The sequence below is a fragment of the Ornithodoros turicata genome, chromosome 3, assembly GCF_037126465.1.
Source record: "Ornithodoros turicata isolate Travis chromosome 3, ASM3712646v1, whole genome shotgun sequence".
NCBI lineage: Eukaryota > Metazoa > Arthropoda > Arachnida > Ixodida > Argasidae > Ornithodoros > Ornithodoros turicata.
In genome coordinates this window covers 2,766,692-2,779,304 of record NC_088203.1, presented here as the reverse complement: position 1 = coordinate 2,779,304, position 12,613 = coordinate 2,766,692, and the positions used below count along the sequence as shown (strand labels likewise).

At 46.5% G+C, this 12,613-nt stretch overlaps 1 long non-coding RNA gene across 1 annotated transcript; it reads right to left on the bottom strand.

Annotated features, from left to right (window-relative positions):
- Positions 1-281: 281 nt before the first annotated feature.
- LOC135389811 (uncharacterized) lies at positions 282-8,584 on the bottom strand. The gene is made up of 3 exons (XR_010421594.1): positions 7,765-8,584; positions 7,598-7,654; positions 282-371 (listed from the first exon to the last, which is right to left on the bottom strand). It is a non-coding gene; the product is annotated as an uncharacterized LOC135389811 (long non-coding RNA).
- Between the last annotated feature and the right edge of the window lie 4,029 nt (positions 8,585-12,613).

The window sequence follows — 12,613 nt, the reverse complement described above, 5'->3', positions numbered from 1 at the left end:
CTGCATATCCTTGATCTTTTTCTTTTTCATTTTCTTTCTTCTTCTTTTTTTTTTTTTTGGCATCCTTCCACTTAATTATACATGTTACAAAATCGCATTAAGTCTTCTGTCACCTGCTCAGTTGTCTATAGAAACCATCCGCAGTTTACACAAAACACAAGAACCTCCTTATCCTTAGAGCAAATATTTGAAAAAAAAAAAGACTTCGCCTGACACTTTGCTGGGTGCCCAACCACGTAAACATTCCAGGCAATGAATCTGCAGACGGGGCTGCACTTTCTTCCCATGTAGTCCCCTTTGAGGCACCTTTCCAGGACCTTCGGCCCGTCCTGAGGTTGAGAATAATTCAGAAGCGGCAGCAGGATTGGGACCTATAGGACAACAACAAACTGAAGTTGGTTAAACAAAATGTAAGGCTTCCCACACCTAGCTTCAAGAACCGTCCCCATGAAGTTGTGCATTCCAGATTAAGAATAGACCATTTTAGAAAAGCAAGCGCCACCTGTGGTACGCAAGGGCTCATGGGAACTTAGAGCACCTTCAAGCATTACGATACGGCCAGAGGCGGAGGCAGAAGAAGAACAACACATTCCCGGTGTGCGCAGCCGCAGCGTCAGCCGATATGAACCATATCCGAAGCAGACGACGGAGCAGTGTCCCTCAAAGTTCCCATGCTGCCTTGCGCCACGCGCTTGATGGCGCGCGCATCTTTTTAAAATCGTCCATTGGACACACGCACGTCCCGCGCGGTTTCTAACTTCGCGGAGAGGGGCGCGCCACCCCACTGAGGAAGGTAACTCTCTGTATTACGAGGGGCGTTCAAGTTAAACCGGGACTTTTCATTTTTCGCAAAAGTAAAATGAACTTACAGGCGAGAAATTAGGTTTATTTTTCAACGTAATCTCCAGCTGGCACTAATGCACTTGTCCCAGCGTTTCACGAGGGCTTGGATGCCAGCAGCGTAGAAATCCTTACCGACGCGTAGCAGCCATGATCGGACCGCAGCTGAAGCCAGTGGCGGCCCCCAATGAACGCCTTCAGTGGCCCGAAGAGATGGTAATCGCTGGGGGGCGAGGTCTGGGCTGTAAGGGGGATGTGGCAGCAACTCCCAGCCAAGTTCCTGTAAGGTGCGTGTCGTGAGATGGGCGGTATGCGGGCGTGCATTGTCCTGTAGGGGGAGGACTCCTTTGGTGATGAGGCCCGACTTTCCGAAACTGGATGTGTTCATGAATGATAGTGTTAAACGTTCCCACAGAAAGGTCCGTCTTTCGAGCCAGTTCGAGAACGTGTTATCCGAACGTTATTCGTCAGTCCTTGAGGACCAGGCGCTCCACAAGTTGGATGTTCCCAGGAACTCTGACACTGGGCTCTGAGCCGCCCCGGCCGGGATCGTCCTGCACTGATGTACGGCCGTATCGGTACCGTTTGCACCCGCTTTGCTGCGGCTAATTGTATCGTGGCCATACTAAGCCTGAAGTCTTCTGCGACGAGAGGATAGAGAGGTATCAAGCGAGCTGGTGGTATAGATCCATAACTTAAAAACCCGAGACTAGGGGACCTTGAGACCTTGTTTGTGTTATTTTTTTGTCCCCTAGTCTCGGGGTTTTAAGTTATGGGTCCTCTGTATATTTCAGATGACTTTACGCCTTCATTCACGAGAAACTTCATGACGATTCGCTGTTCGATGTGCGCGCTCACCTCGTTGTCGGCCATCTTGTCTAGCACGTGTCTTCTGCTTTGCACAAACTTTGGACCACTACGTGGTGAACGCGGAGGTCTGTCGCGTGTGAAAATGATGAAGAAGAAGTAGCGGGAGCCATCCCTATCAAAAAATAATGCTGATGGACCATCAGGAATTCTGATGGCCAATCACATTTTTGGGGGGCATCTGGTGGCCCACTAGGCATTCCTTGATTGCACCTGGTGGACCACCAGACGCTCCCTGACTGTACCTGGTGGACCACCAGACCTGTTCTGGTGGCACGTGACTGGCCACTAGGTTGACCCTGACAGCACCTGGTGGAACACCAGACCTGTTCTTGTGGCCCCTGATTGGCTACCAGGTTGATTCTGACAGCCCCTGGTTGGCAACCAGGACGGCTGAGTGGTATCGAATCCTGAGTGGTAATATGTATCTGCCCTACAGAAAATGTATATCAAGTCCAGCAAATATGCATATATGCACATGCACGTCTGTGGATGTACATATACTGCACATCCGGGCTGGTGGGGGCATTCAGCCAGTCAAGGCTGGTGGAATCAGGGCTGGTGGCCAATCAGCCCATCAAGGTCCAAAAACACACCAGACATCAGCTCTGGTGGCCCACCAAAAACTGTTTTTCAATAGGGATATGTACACTCAGGAGACAGAAAGTTCCAGTTTGACTTGAACGCCCCTCGTACATTTCTCATCACGTGTCCATGTTATGAGTCTCATCGTCATCGTCACTTTATTGAACTGTATCATCATCAGCACTAACCGCTCCACCTTGCCCTTCGGCTGGGTGATGATCACCGTTTACGCTTTGCTGGTGCTTTTAACTTTTCTATGGATATCGGCCTCTCAAGCATTTTATAACCTTCTTTCACTGAAGTTTATGGCGTAACTTGTCCACAGTTTTGGATTTAATTTTATCGCTGCTGTTGGTCTGTTTGCTCCTTTAGCTAGTCAGAATCACTATCAGTGTTTTGGTGCATTATATGAGCTTCGTTGCCTATCCCTCACTAAAACTCGAATCATCATCACTTGCTACTTTGAGCGTTTTAGCTCTCTTACATCCTTCATCCTGTATAAGAATCTGAACGTGAACTCGGACATAAGCACGAACAACCTACTTCATCGGGCCATCACTTGGGGGAACACTGTATTGGCAGAAATTCTTTGAACTATATTTTATCTTCTAGCTATGTTTTAACATCATCATTAGCTTTATTCTTTTCCGATTAATCTGGAATCTTGGAAAACGGACAGCAGCTTTTGCAACGGGGTCACCTTGTTTGACCTTGTTTCACGTCAACCGTGGCCTTGAATTAGTTCAGGACGTCACCGCCAGATGCATAAATTTTTCTGGGTTAAATATGCTCGTGTTCACCCGGACTGCTCTTAACCCAACGAAGGTTTTTCACATTCCCTTGCGGGAACGTCCTGAACTAATTCAAGGCCATGTCTGAGTTGAAACAAGGTGACCCCGTTGCAAAAGCTGGTGTCCGCGTTCAATAAATCGCAGTAAACTCGAACGGGGTGGGAAGAACACCCCTGGAATAGTCCATTAGTGGAGTCGTCCAAGAGGTGTTCTTTCTACCCCTCTGCATGTCGATTCCAATATTTTTCATTCTGTTTCAATTACCTGTCAATTACGTTCAATTTTGGTTTTCGAATAAATCTAAACTTATAATAAATAAACGAATGGACTCGTTCGGAGGGACACTTTCCACCCTCGAATTCCACAATTTCCATACCGTGCATTCTTAGCGTTTGGGAGGACTGCCTCAGCTCCTTCCATTCCTTTAGCTTACGTTCCACTTCTGCCCTACGTAACACGTCTTGACTGTGACTCTTACAAAAGTGCAGCTCTTAGACGCCCGTTCCTGGGTTGAGCGGCGTCGGCGTTGTAACCGGCAGAGCGAACGCGGAGCGACGCGAAAGATGAAAGTACGGGACAGCGTGAGGAAGAAAACAGCGGCGGAGTGTACGGCGCGAGTGAAGAGGGTGAGAGGAGGAAAGTGAAGGAGGAGAGTATCTACGAAAGCAGTCGAATGGGCCACGCTCGGTCTACTCTTGTCGCGGCTGGTCGCGGCGAAGCGCAAAAGGACGTAATTCATTGGTGCACATGGGAGTGAAAGAGCGTCCTTTTGCGCTTCACCGCGACCAGCCGCGACAAAAATATGTAAACCGAAACCAATTAATTACTGCAACAAATGACCCGCTTCGCGTGCAGATTTTTCTCTAAAAGGTATCTACTGAAGGTCCCAGAAGGGGTAGTACCCATTTTAATGCCGACGGCGCCCTGCTTTAGAAGTTAGCTTTTTTCACGAAACTCATTCGAATTTTTATTTAAATAATAAGCGCCTCCCGCTCATTCACGCGTTTCGCATCTTGTAGGCGGTATTGGACAGATACTTGTAAAAAAGAAAGTTATTCGATTGATGCACCGGTTCGCGAATTATTTAGCCCGGGGATTTAACTGAAACACCCGGTATAAGCGCAATAAAACCAACATCTTCTACCTAGACATCAGAAGGTCTGCGCCCACGCGACAAAGCGTCACACAGGGAGGGATTGCTGTGGATGCTGCTATGACGCCAATGAAAGAGCGTAGAATACGAAAGCTCGAAGCTGCTCGCAAAGTTCACTCACGCCACCGTGCGTGACGTAGGGCGCAGTCCTTCTGCTATCTAGGAGCTGCTGATAAAACACGCTCATCAAGAACTGGGATAGTAGTGCTACCTGAAGAAAGTACTATGTGTAGAAAATAAAAACAGTGTGTATAACCCATCATTAACTAATTAACTACCGCGCCCAAATTTCGCATTACCGACTATCGGAATCGTCCAGAGATTTTTTTTTAAACAAAGTGTTGTTATATAAAAAGCGATAAAAACCGGGCTGTTTGGTGGTACGTTCTAAAAGCGAGTGCCTCGTCTGTGTTTCGTCTGTGCGTGTCCCCTGCACTGGGGTTTTATCGCTTTAACAATGTTGTTATATAAACCCTTTATTTCCTTGTAAACTATGGCTTCCCATTAGGCAGTACTGTAGGCTCACATAACAACCGAGCACACTCTCCTGCTTTTTCTGTTGCCTCTGCAAAATAAAGATGACCAAAATATAATGTAAAATAATGATAATGCAATGCAAAGTATTATGAGACTGGGAGTTATTCATGGGCGCCATTATAATTTGGCTGAAATTGAATGAATACCAGATTTTCAGGGAATGTGGCCTCCTGCACCTGCAAAGATAAGCTGCCTTGCTGAGCTCAAGACAAGTAGCTTACCTTTATTATTACGTGTACCACCACGTATTTTTCCACTTACTATGCACTTCTGAACATGTAAGCACTTTTATTTCGTAAGTTTTATACTATATATTATGTTTTATATATCCGTGTTTTCGGGTGAAAACAAGAGAAAATGTTAGCCTCTTGGCATTTTCGAAACCCTAATTCCCGATGTCTTCGTTGATCGTCTCGAAGACTTTCACAATAAAGAGGATGTCTTGCTGATCATCTACGCCAAGTTACAGGTCGGTATGAGCACTATTATATTTCGGGTGAAAACGGAAAAAAAATGGCCGTTTTTTTACTGTGCACGATGGGTCTGGTTCAGTCTCCGTTGTGTCCCCAGTATGATGTGGTGGACGATGGCGGTCACGTCTTAAGGGCTACCCTCATACGACGTTTTCTCGACGGAAAAGCGTCGACAGGTCGACGGTTTTCCGCTGGGCTCCGAAAACGATTTCCACAGACCTGTTTCGCCGACGTCTGTGGTGAGCAGATCTCGACGCGCTGACGCCAGAAGGACGCGTCCTTCCTGACCAATGAGGCTCGTGCAGATGACGTCACGCACAGCCTTTGAGCGCCTTTGAGCCACGTGACTCGGGGAAAACATGGGGATGCGTCAGAGGCGTCACACCGCGTGCCGAATGAGCCAACAGCTTGTGTTTTGCAATATACGCTGGTAATTGCATGCACACTGCAACAACTCTCTCAGAGAACAAGGAGCAGTCAAAAACAGGGACAACGACACAAGAAGATACACAAACAGAGGCTCCACTATCAACAAGCTTTTACTGGACTACACAAGCACATTTAAAATGTGCTTGTGTAGTCCAGTAAAAACTTGTTGATAGTGGAGCCTCTGTTTGTGTGTCTTCTTGTGTCGTTGTCCCTGTTTTTGACTGCTCCTTGTTCTCTGAGTCATGTACCAACAAGCCCATCAAGCTACTCTAGTCAACAACTCTCTGCAGTAACTCCGGTGCGGCAATATGTTTTCCCGAGTCACGTGACTTCACTGCACAAGCCTCAATGGGTGTCTTGCCGGAAGCTGCCGCCGGCACAGCGGCACAGCTAGAGCTATCATGGCGTACAGCTGTGTGCACCGGGCGTTTCATTTACCATTTCGCGGGTACTAAATGAAACAGACAAGGGAGATTCCGCTTGTGCAACGAAACAAAGGCAAGTCGTCCCCGTTGCGAGACAAATGGTTGCGATAGTTGATTTCGGAGGAGACAACAGACGAGAAAGTCACTCGGAGAAGACGTGTTTATTCCGTCGCTCTCGACAAGCAACTGAAGCCACCTTCCTGAAGCTTCCCATCCGTTCTTGGGCTCCCCGAGGTTGGGGTGCAGGAGGGGCCACCCAGTCCGATGGCACATGTGGATGGGAGCCTCCGGCGTTACACGTTCCCTGTAGCATAAAGGAGCCTCATGTTCATTAGATATATCACTGTTCTCGGACTCTTGTTGAGCTGTGACAAAAGCAAAAACTTTTGTAGTCATTCCCTGCACATTCTTTTTGCAATCTCCTCTCCTCAACCTGGCGCCTCGATGTCAAATAACGTAGTCATTCGCACCCATGTAACAACGCAAAGTCTACGCTCGCATGAGCACACAATGGGACTGAAGAATATCAAATGATACTCACTGCTGTGTGGAATTCTCTTTCTGTCTTCCTATCTTCCCAAAACAGGGCGAACCCACCAGTTCTTCTTGCGCTAAAGCTCCTTCTTCTTAAGAAGCAGTTTCTTTTCCAGAAGTATAGCAACCTTCGGTGTTCGTCCATAGCGGTGAACAGGGAACGGAAGAGCAAATGCAAACGATACACGCAATCAAGTTCCGTGTTCGTGGGCTTCTGTTGCGATATTATATGTATACAGTATTCTGTTTTACATTCTACTCCTGAAACCTTAGCTCTCCGTCACATACGTTCTTCTAGTTAGCTTGCGTGGCTGAAAACGCTGCAAGGGGTTCCGAAGGCCATGCCGCCGAGCATAGCCGACGCCGCCAAAGGAACCGTCGCGAAGTCGCCGTATGCGGTGGACTCGGCGGTTGTCCGTCGGGCTGACGTCACGACTGCGGAGCTGGGCGCTTTTCCGTCGAGAAAAACGTCGTATGCGGGTCCCGCTTCACTGGAGTGTCGCTACTTCAGATCAGAGAGACGGTCACGCCTTGCCGGCATTTTACGCATGACTGACACCCCAGATGGAGCTGGCTCATTTATTGTGTCCTTGGGGTACTCCGTGCAATCAACGGAAGGCAATCAGTCTGCTGGTAGCCTTCCTGAGTGAGACCGGTCTCACAACTGTATATTGTGAACAATAAGTGCAAATTCCATTTTAGTGTGAACTGCTGACACCGTACTTTCTACATCTGTGGTGCGCTATTTTGTTTTCCCGCTCCCCCCTCTATTGATGGAGTGCCCGTGAGTTTGAGGTCAGAGTTTTTGAGTTTTGACAGTTTCCAATAGAAATACAGCTTTTGCAATCGTATAGGTAGCACCGATGGTGGGCTGCTGAAAGCTCCAAGGTTTATCTTATCTTACTAATTTATTAACTAACTAACTATAATTCGGGTGAAAACGGGAAAAAATATAATACTAACCTCTTGGCGTTTTCGAAGCATTAATTTCCGATGTTCTTCGTTGGTCGCCTATGACACCTGCACAATAAAGAGGATGTCCTGCTGAGCAGCTATGCTAAAATACAGGTCGGCATGAGCAGTTTTATATTTAGTGTGAAAACAGGGGAAAATGTAAGACTGATACCGACCCTCTTGGCACTTTCGAAGCCTTCATTTCCGATGTCTTTGTTCACCGTCTCTTACATCTGCAGAATAAAGATGCTGAGCATCTATGCTAAGTTACAGGCATGAGCAGTCATGAGCACTCACTCATGAGTACTCTTGAACACTCATGAGTACTCATTAGCACGTTTTATTTTGGGTGAAAATGGGGGAAAATGTAAGACTATTGGCACCTTCGGCACAGGTAAGGCTCTTGGCACTTTCGAAGCCTTCATTTCGTATGTCTCTCGTCCATCGTTTCTGACACCGGCACAATGAAGAGAAGGTCCTCCTGAGCTTCTATGCTAAGTTAGGGATCGGTATGAGCACTATTGTAGTTTGGGTGAAAACAAGAAAAGAATGTACTGGTACAATGTACCTCTTTGCATTTTCGAACGTCTAATTTCCCATGTCTTCGTGTCTCGTCTCTAAGACGTGCGCAACGACATGTCCTGTTGATCTATGCCATCCTCTGAGTATGCTGACATCCTCTAGTATCTTCCATTTTATGGGTGAAAATTGGGGAAAATGTATTTCCCGATTTCCCCCCATAACACCACTATCTACTGTTCGTATAAGACCCTAGTCTTCCAGGCTGCTCGGAAAGAAGTGCCAATTGTACTTCCGAACCCGCGCCCACACAAAACCACGTATCTCGTGTTCGGTCAAGTGGCATCAAGCAGGCATCTGAAAACAAAAGTTCACTCATAAAAAAAAACAGAGAGCTTATATCCCTCTAGATGTTGTTTCCTTCTTTCCGCTACGTGACCAGCACGGCCTTCTGCGCGAACAAAAGATGAAAGCACACATCAGCGATAGTAGGGCACAGTAATAAAAAGTAATGGACCTGCCGGCAGATGAAGACCTGAGACTTCGACATGGGCCAGAAATGGTTCTTGCCCGTTTAAGTCACCGACGGCTTTCTCCTGCGTCTCCTTCGAGAATGTTCTTCAAGATCACACGGCTGGACTTCGATGAAGGAGATAGGGAGCCATAAAAGAAGATATTTCTCCAAGAAGGTCGTTCCTTGTGTCTTTATGTCGCGGGTTTATCGACGGAAAGGATTTTCCTCGGACCCACGGTTATCTCTAGTCTGTGATGCAGCGGCTGCACTGGTGGTTTTTCGTTGGGTTTGTATATCTGTTTTATTCCGTTTAGTTTATGAGCCCCTGTAAAATACACAGGCACACGCAGTGGCTGTTAGATGTTGCGTAGGTTGAGTGTTGGCGCCGTGAGCACGGAAAAAGGGAGAGGGGGATATTGTTTGCGTGTATGCGGGTGCGGGGTGATATGTATTTCGATGGCTCTGTAAGATTGCGTTGGACAGCAGAACTATGGGCAGTCTGTGCTGGGGACAAGTTGTGGTATGTGAAGAGTGTTGATGGTATAACGTAATGACGGTGATGTACCTGCCAAAGCCATGTTGTGGGCGGTTTGAGCGGATGTTACCGGATTTCCTATGTATCACAAAATCAGTGATCATCAAGCAGTGGAAATAATTACTCAGTCACGGACATTTGAGTGACAATGAACCCCCTCATTGACGGACCATTTTATGACCACGAAGTCGTACATTTTATATATTCGAAGTCGTACATCAAGGGGTGTAATAGACGGGCAGGAAAATCGGCACGGGGATTATGGAAACGAATCTGGCTGTAACAAAATGGCGGACATATCCGCACCAGTTCGGAGTTATTGGTCACGTGTTTAAGCCAACGAACAGAAACGGTCGAGTCTCTCGTTCATCTGATTTCAAAGTTCAATGCTGAGGTTCGTATCTGGCCAAGTACGACATTCGTGCGACACAGTGCGTGCCTGTTTCAACTACACCAACCAAAGGGTGAAAATTCCTTTATTTTCCCGTAGTTGTCTGTAATAACCGGTTTTCTTGACAGACAGTACCAAGGACACCGTTACGTAACCCCCGCAGCAAACATAATGAGAAACATAATTGAACTCTGTGATTCAGCAGAACTTTTACGTCTGCAGAAAGCCTATGCTCTCAGTTGTGCAGCCGACCTTAAAAGTGCTGCTGCTACTTCTGCCTTTCTTCGCCTGTATGCGTGCGTTTCCATATCAGAAGAGAGACTTAATGAGGCATACGTCCCATGCTTTCAGGGCGCCATACACCAAGGCGAGTCTTCGGAAATAAAGGGCATTTTATGCTTCGAGGAACGCGTTACTGTTGAAAGGACCGGCTTTTTGCAAAAAACGCTGAACTTGCAGCTTCTTCTTCTTCTTCTTTCTGAATGTCGCGTCCGATTTTTGTTCCGGCCGACTAGCTTCCTTGCCTTTCAAAGTCGCCCTCGAATATAAGCCCACCTTTTTTGAATTAATTCGACGGTCTCCTTTCCACTTTTGGGGCTTTTGTCTCTGCAGCTCGCGCTTTGTGCAAAATCACGCGGAAGTCGATACGCATTAGGGCAGACTAAAAGAACGCATTCTCTTTTTTTTTCCACTGACTCCGACGCTGCCAACATGATCCTTTGCACGAGGCACGACAAGTATTATCTCGTTGGAAAACTGCTCTCTCGAGATATTGTGCAGCTTGCGGACTTGGAGCCACTGGGAACGAAATCATACGAATCCTTCCTGGGAAAAAAATCATTTGAAAAAAGCTACAAGCAGCAAATTGAACGAAGAGAGAAGACGACGTCAGGGATGATTGCTATACTCTCAACAATGGTACTACAACATACCACGACACTATACGTTGTCCTTGTCGTCATCTCCCGGTCTTTGTTCTTCTTGCTGTTTGTTTCACTCAGCATGAACCGTCACCAGCTAGTCTTCCTTTGTTCTTTATGAAGTAAGCCCTGCTCGTTCCTCGAGCAGCATGCTACCACATGAAGCATGGAGACAGGTCGGTAGTAACGGGATCACTGCCGCCACGTGCAGTACATTTAGGTATAAGTACCATTATCTAGCTGAGCATACCGAAAATTACTGTGAAAGCCAGAGCCGCAGCGATGGAGGGGGGGGGGGGTAGGGGGATAGGGGCGCCGCCCCGGCCACCCTCGCCACGCAAGACAGAGCGTCGCACCGCAAGTGCTGGCAGGTTGGTTGGACAGTTTAAAGCGGGAATGAAGAGAATTTGAATTTACGATCTCGGCAGGGTTTCTTTGTTCACTAGAACTTCCGACGGCAGTGAAACAGGGGAGGTGGACGCTTCACGTTTACCCTGCATGCTCTGGGCGCAAACTCGCCTCGCGACGGTTCTGGTCAAAGCCCAACTGTATGCGAAAGAGAAGAGCAGAGCCTAACCTCTCACTATACTCTGACTAAACTATAGGTGACCATGCACGAAGCCTTATCGACGTTTTTCATTCCGTGGCTCATGCTGTTGCTTTCGTTCCTATACCGTCAGTGCAGACGAAAGGCTCCAGCAACTACAATACGGACTGTCGACAATGTGGACTGTCGATCGACAGCTCTTTATCCTTTTATCCTTCGCGCTTTTCCCGAAGTGCAAGCTATATGAGACCACTTTGTTTGCTCCAAGGCACGCGTCACATCGCCAACAGCTTTTAGAAGCCACCGTAAAGAAAAGTAGGGAATTTACTTTCTCTGATGTGAAACAAATCTGTAAGAGGCATCACGGCGGCGTCACTTGAAACATTGATTTTAAAGCCGCTTTGTTTTTAAACTGAAAGTGTTCTTGAGTGAAAAGAAGCGTTCGTGAGATGGAACTTTGAAAAATAAAATTGAAAAAAAAAAGAACAAGGAGGCTACTAGCTTTGTTGGGAAGGGGGAAAAAAAAGTGCTTCTTCGCGAGTGGTACTTAAATGATTGATCGTCTTTCTCTCTTTTTTTTTTTACGACTGGAAGTAAAGGAGGAGGGACATTAGAGCTCTCTAATGACACCTTTTTGTAGAAGCGCAAATGGGGCTCCCTATTCCCTATCCACTTCATCCCTAAAAAAGAAAGTTAAGAGGAAGAAAAAGGGAAGCGACTTATCTTTCGGTGCAAGCTCACACAAGTCGACGTTGGAGGCGATGTGACATGGCCATGTGGATATGAAGATGTTGCCTCAAGTCTACGTTGTACAGGCTGTGTGCAGCAGTGATGGCCAGTAGTTAACTTTGCACCTGTGTATATATTCCTACTTATTATGTACTGCATTCCATACTGTACATAATCGCAGACATCTAGGGTGGTGGTCTTAGGGAGTACTGTATGTATGTTTGTATGTATATATGTAAGGAAGTGTGAAGTAGTGGATCTAGAGTGGTTTGTAAGCATATGTGTATGTAAGGTGTACGTCAACTAACGTGGGAAGTAGCAGTTCTTATTCCGTTCTTGAGTTTAATAAATTTTCCTTTAACAAGTAGTTAACTACATGTAGTTAGACTACTAGTTAAACTATCTGATTGTAGTTAAAAAGTAGTTATCAACTACTTGCAGAAATGTAGTGCGCAACTACTAGTTAAACTACTATTTCGAGTAGTTAACTACAGTAGTTAGGTTACTGCAGGCGCCAACTACTTCCGATTTTGCCGCAAGCTTTACGGCACGATTGTGTTTCCGACTTTTACCTTGAGCTACATGTTTGATGAGAACGGAGGTGCAGAGCAATTGTGCCGTGCATGTGCACACTAAATCTTCTTTTATCATTGCTTGCGATTCATATCTAGGTCCCTAAGAACGCTATAGAATGGGATTGGTGCTGATGGACAACGTTAAGTAGTTATAGATGTAGTTAAACTACATTCCAGTAGTTAAAGAAGTAGTTTTAACTACCTCCCCTGAAAAGTAGTTTAACTACTAGTTAAACTACTCCATTGCAAAGTAGTTAGTAGTTATAGTTAAACTACTGTAGAAGTAGTTAGTGGC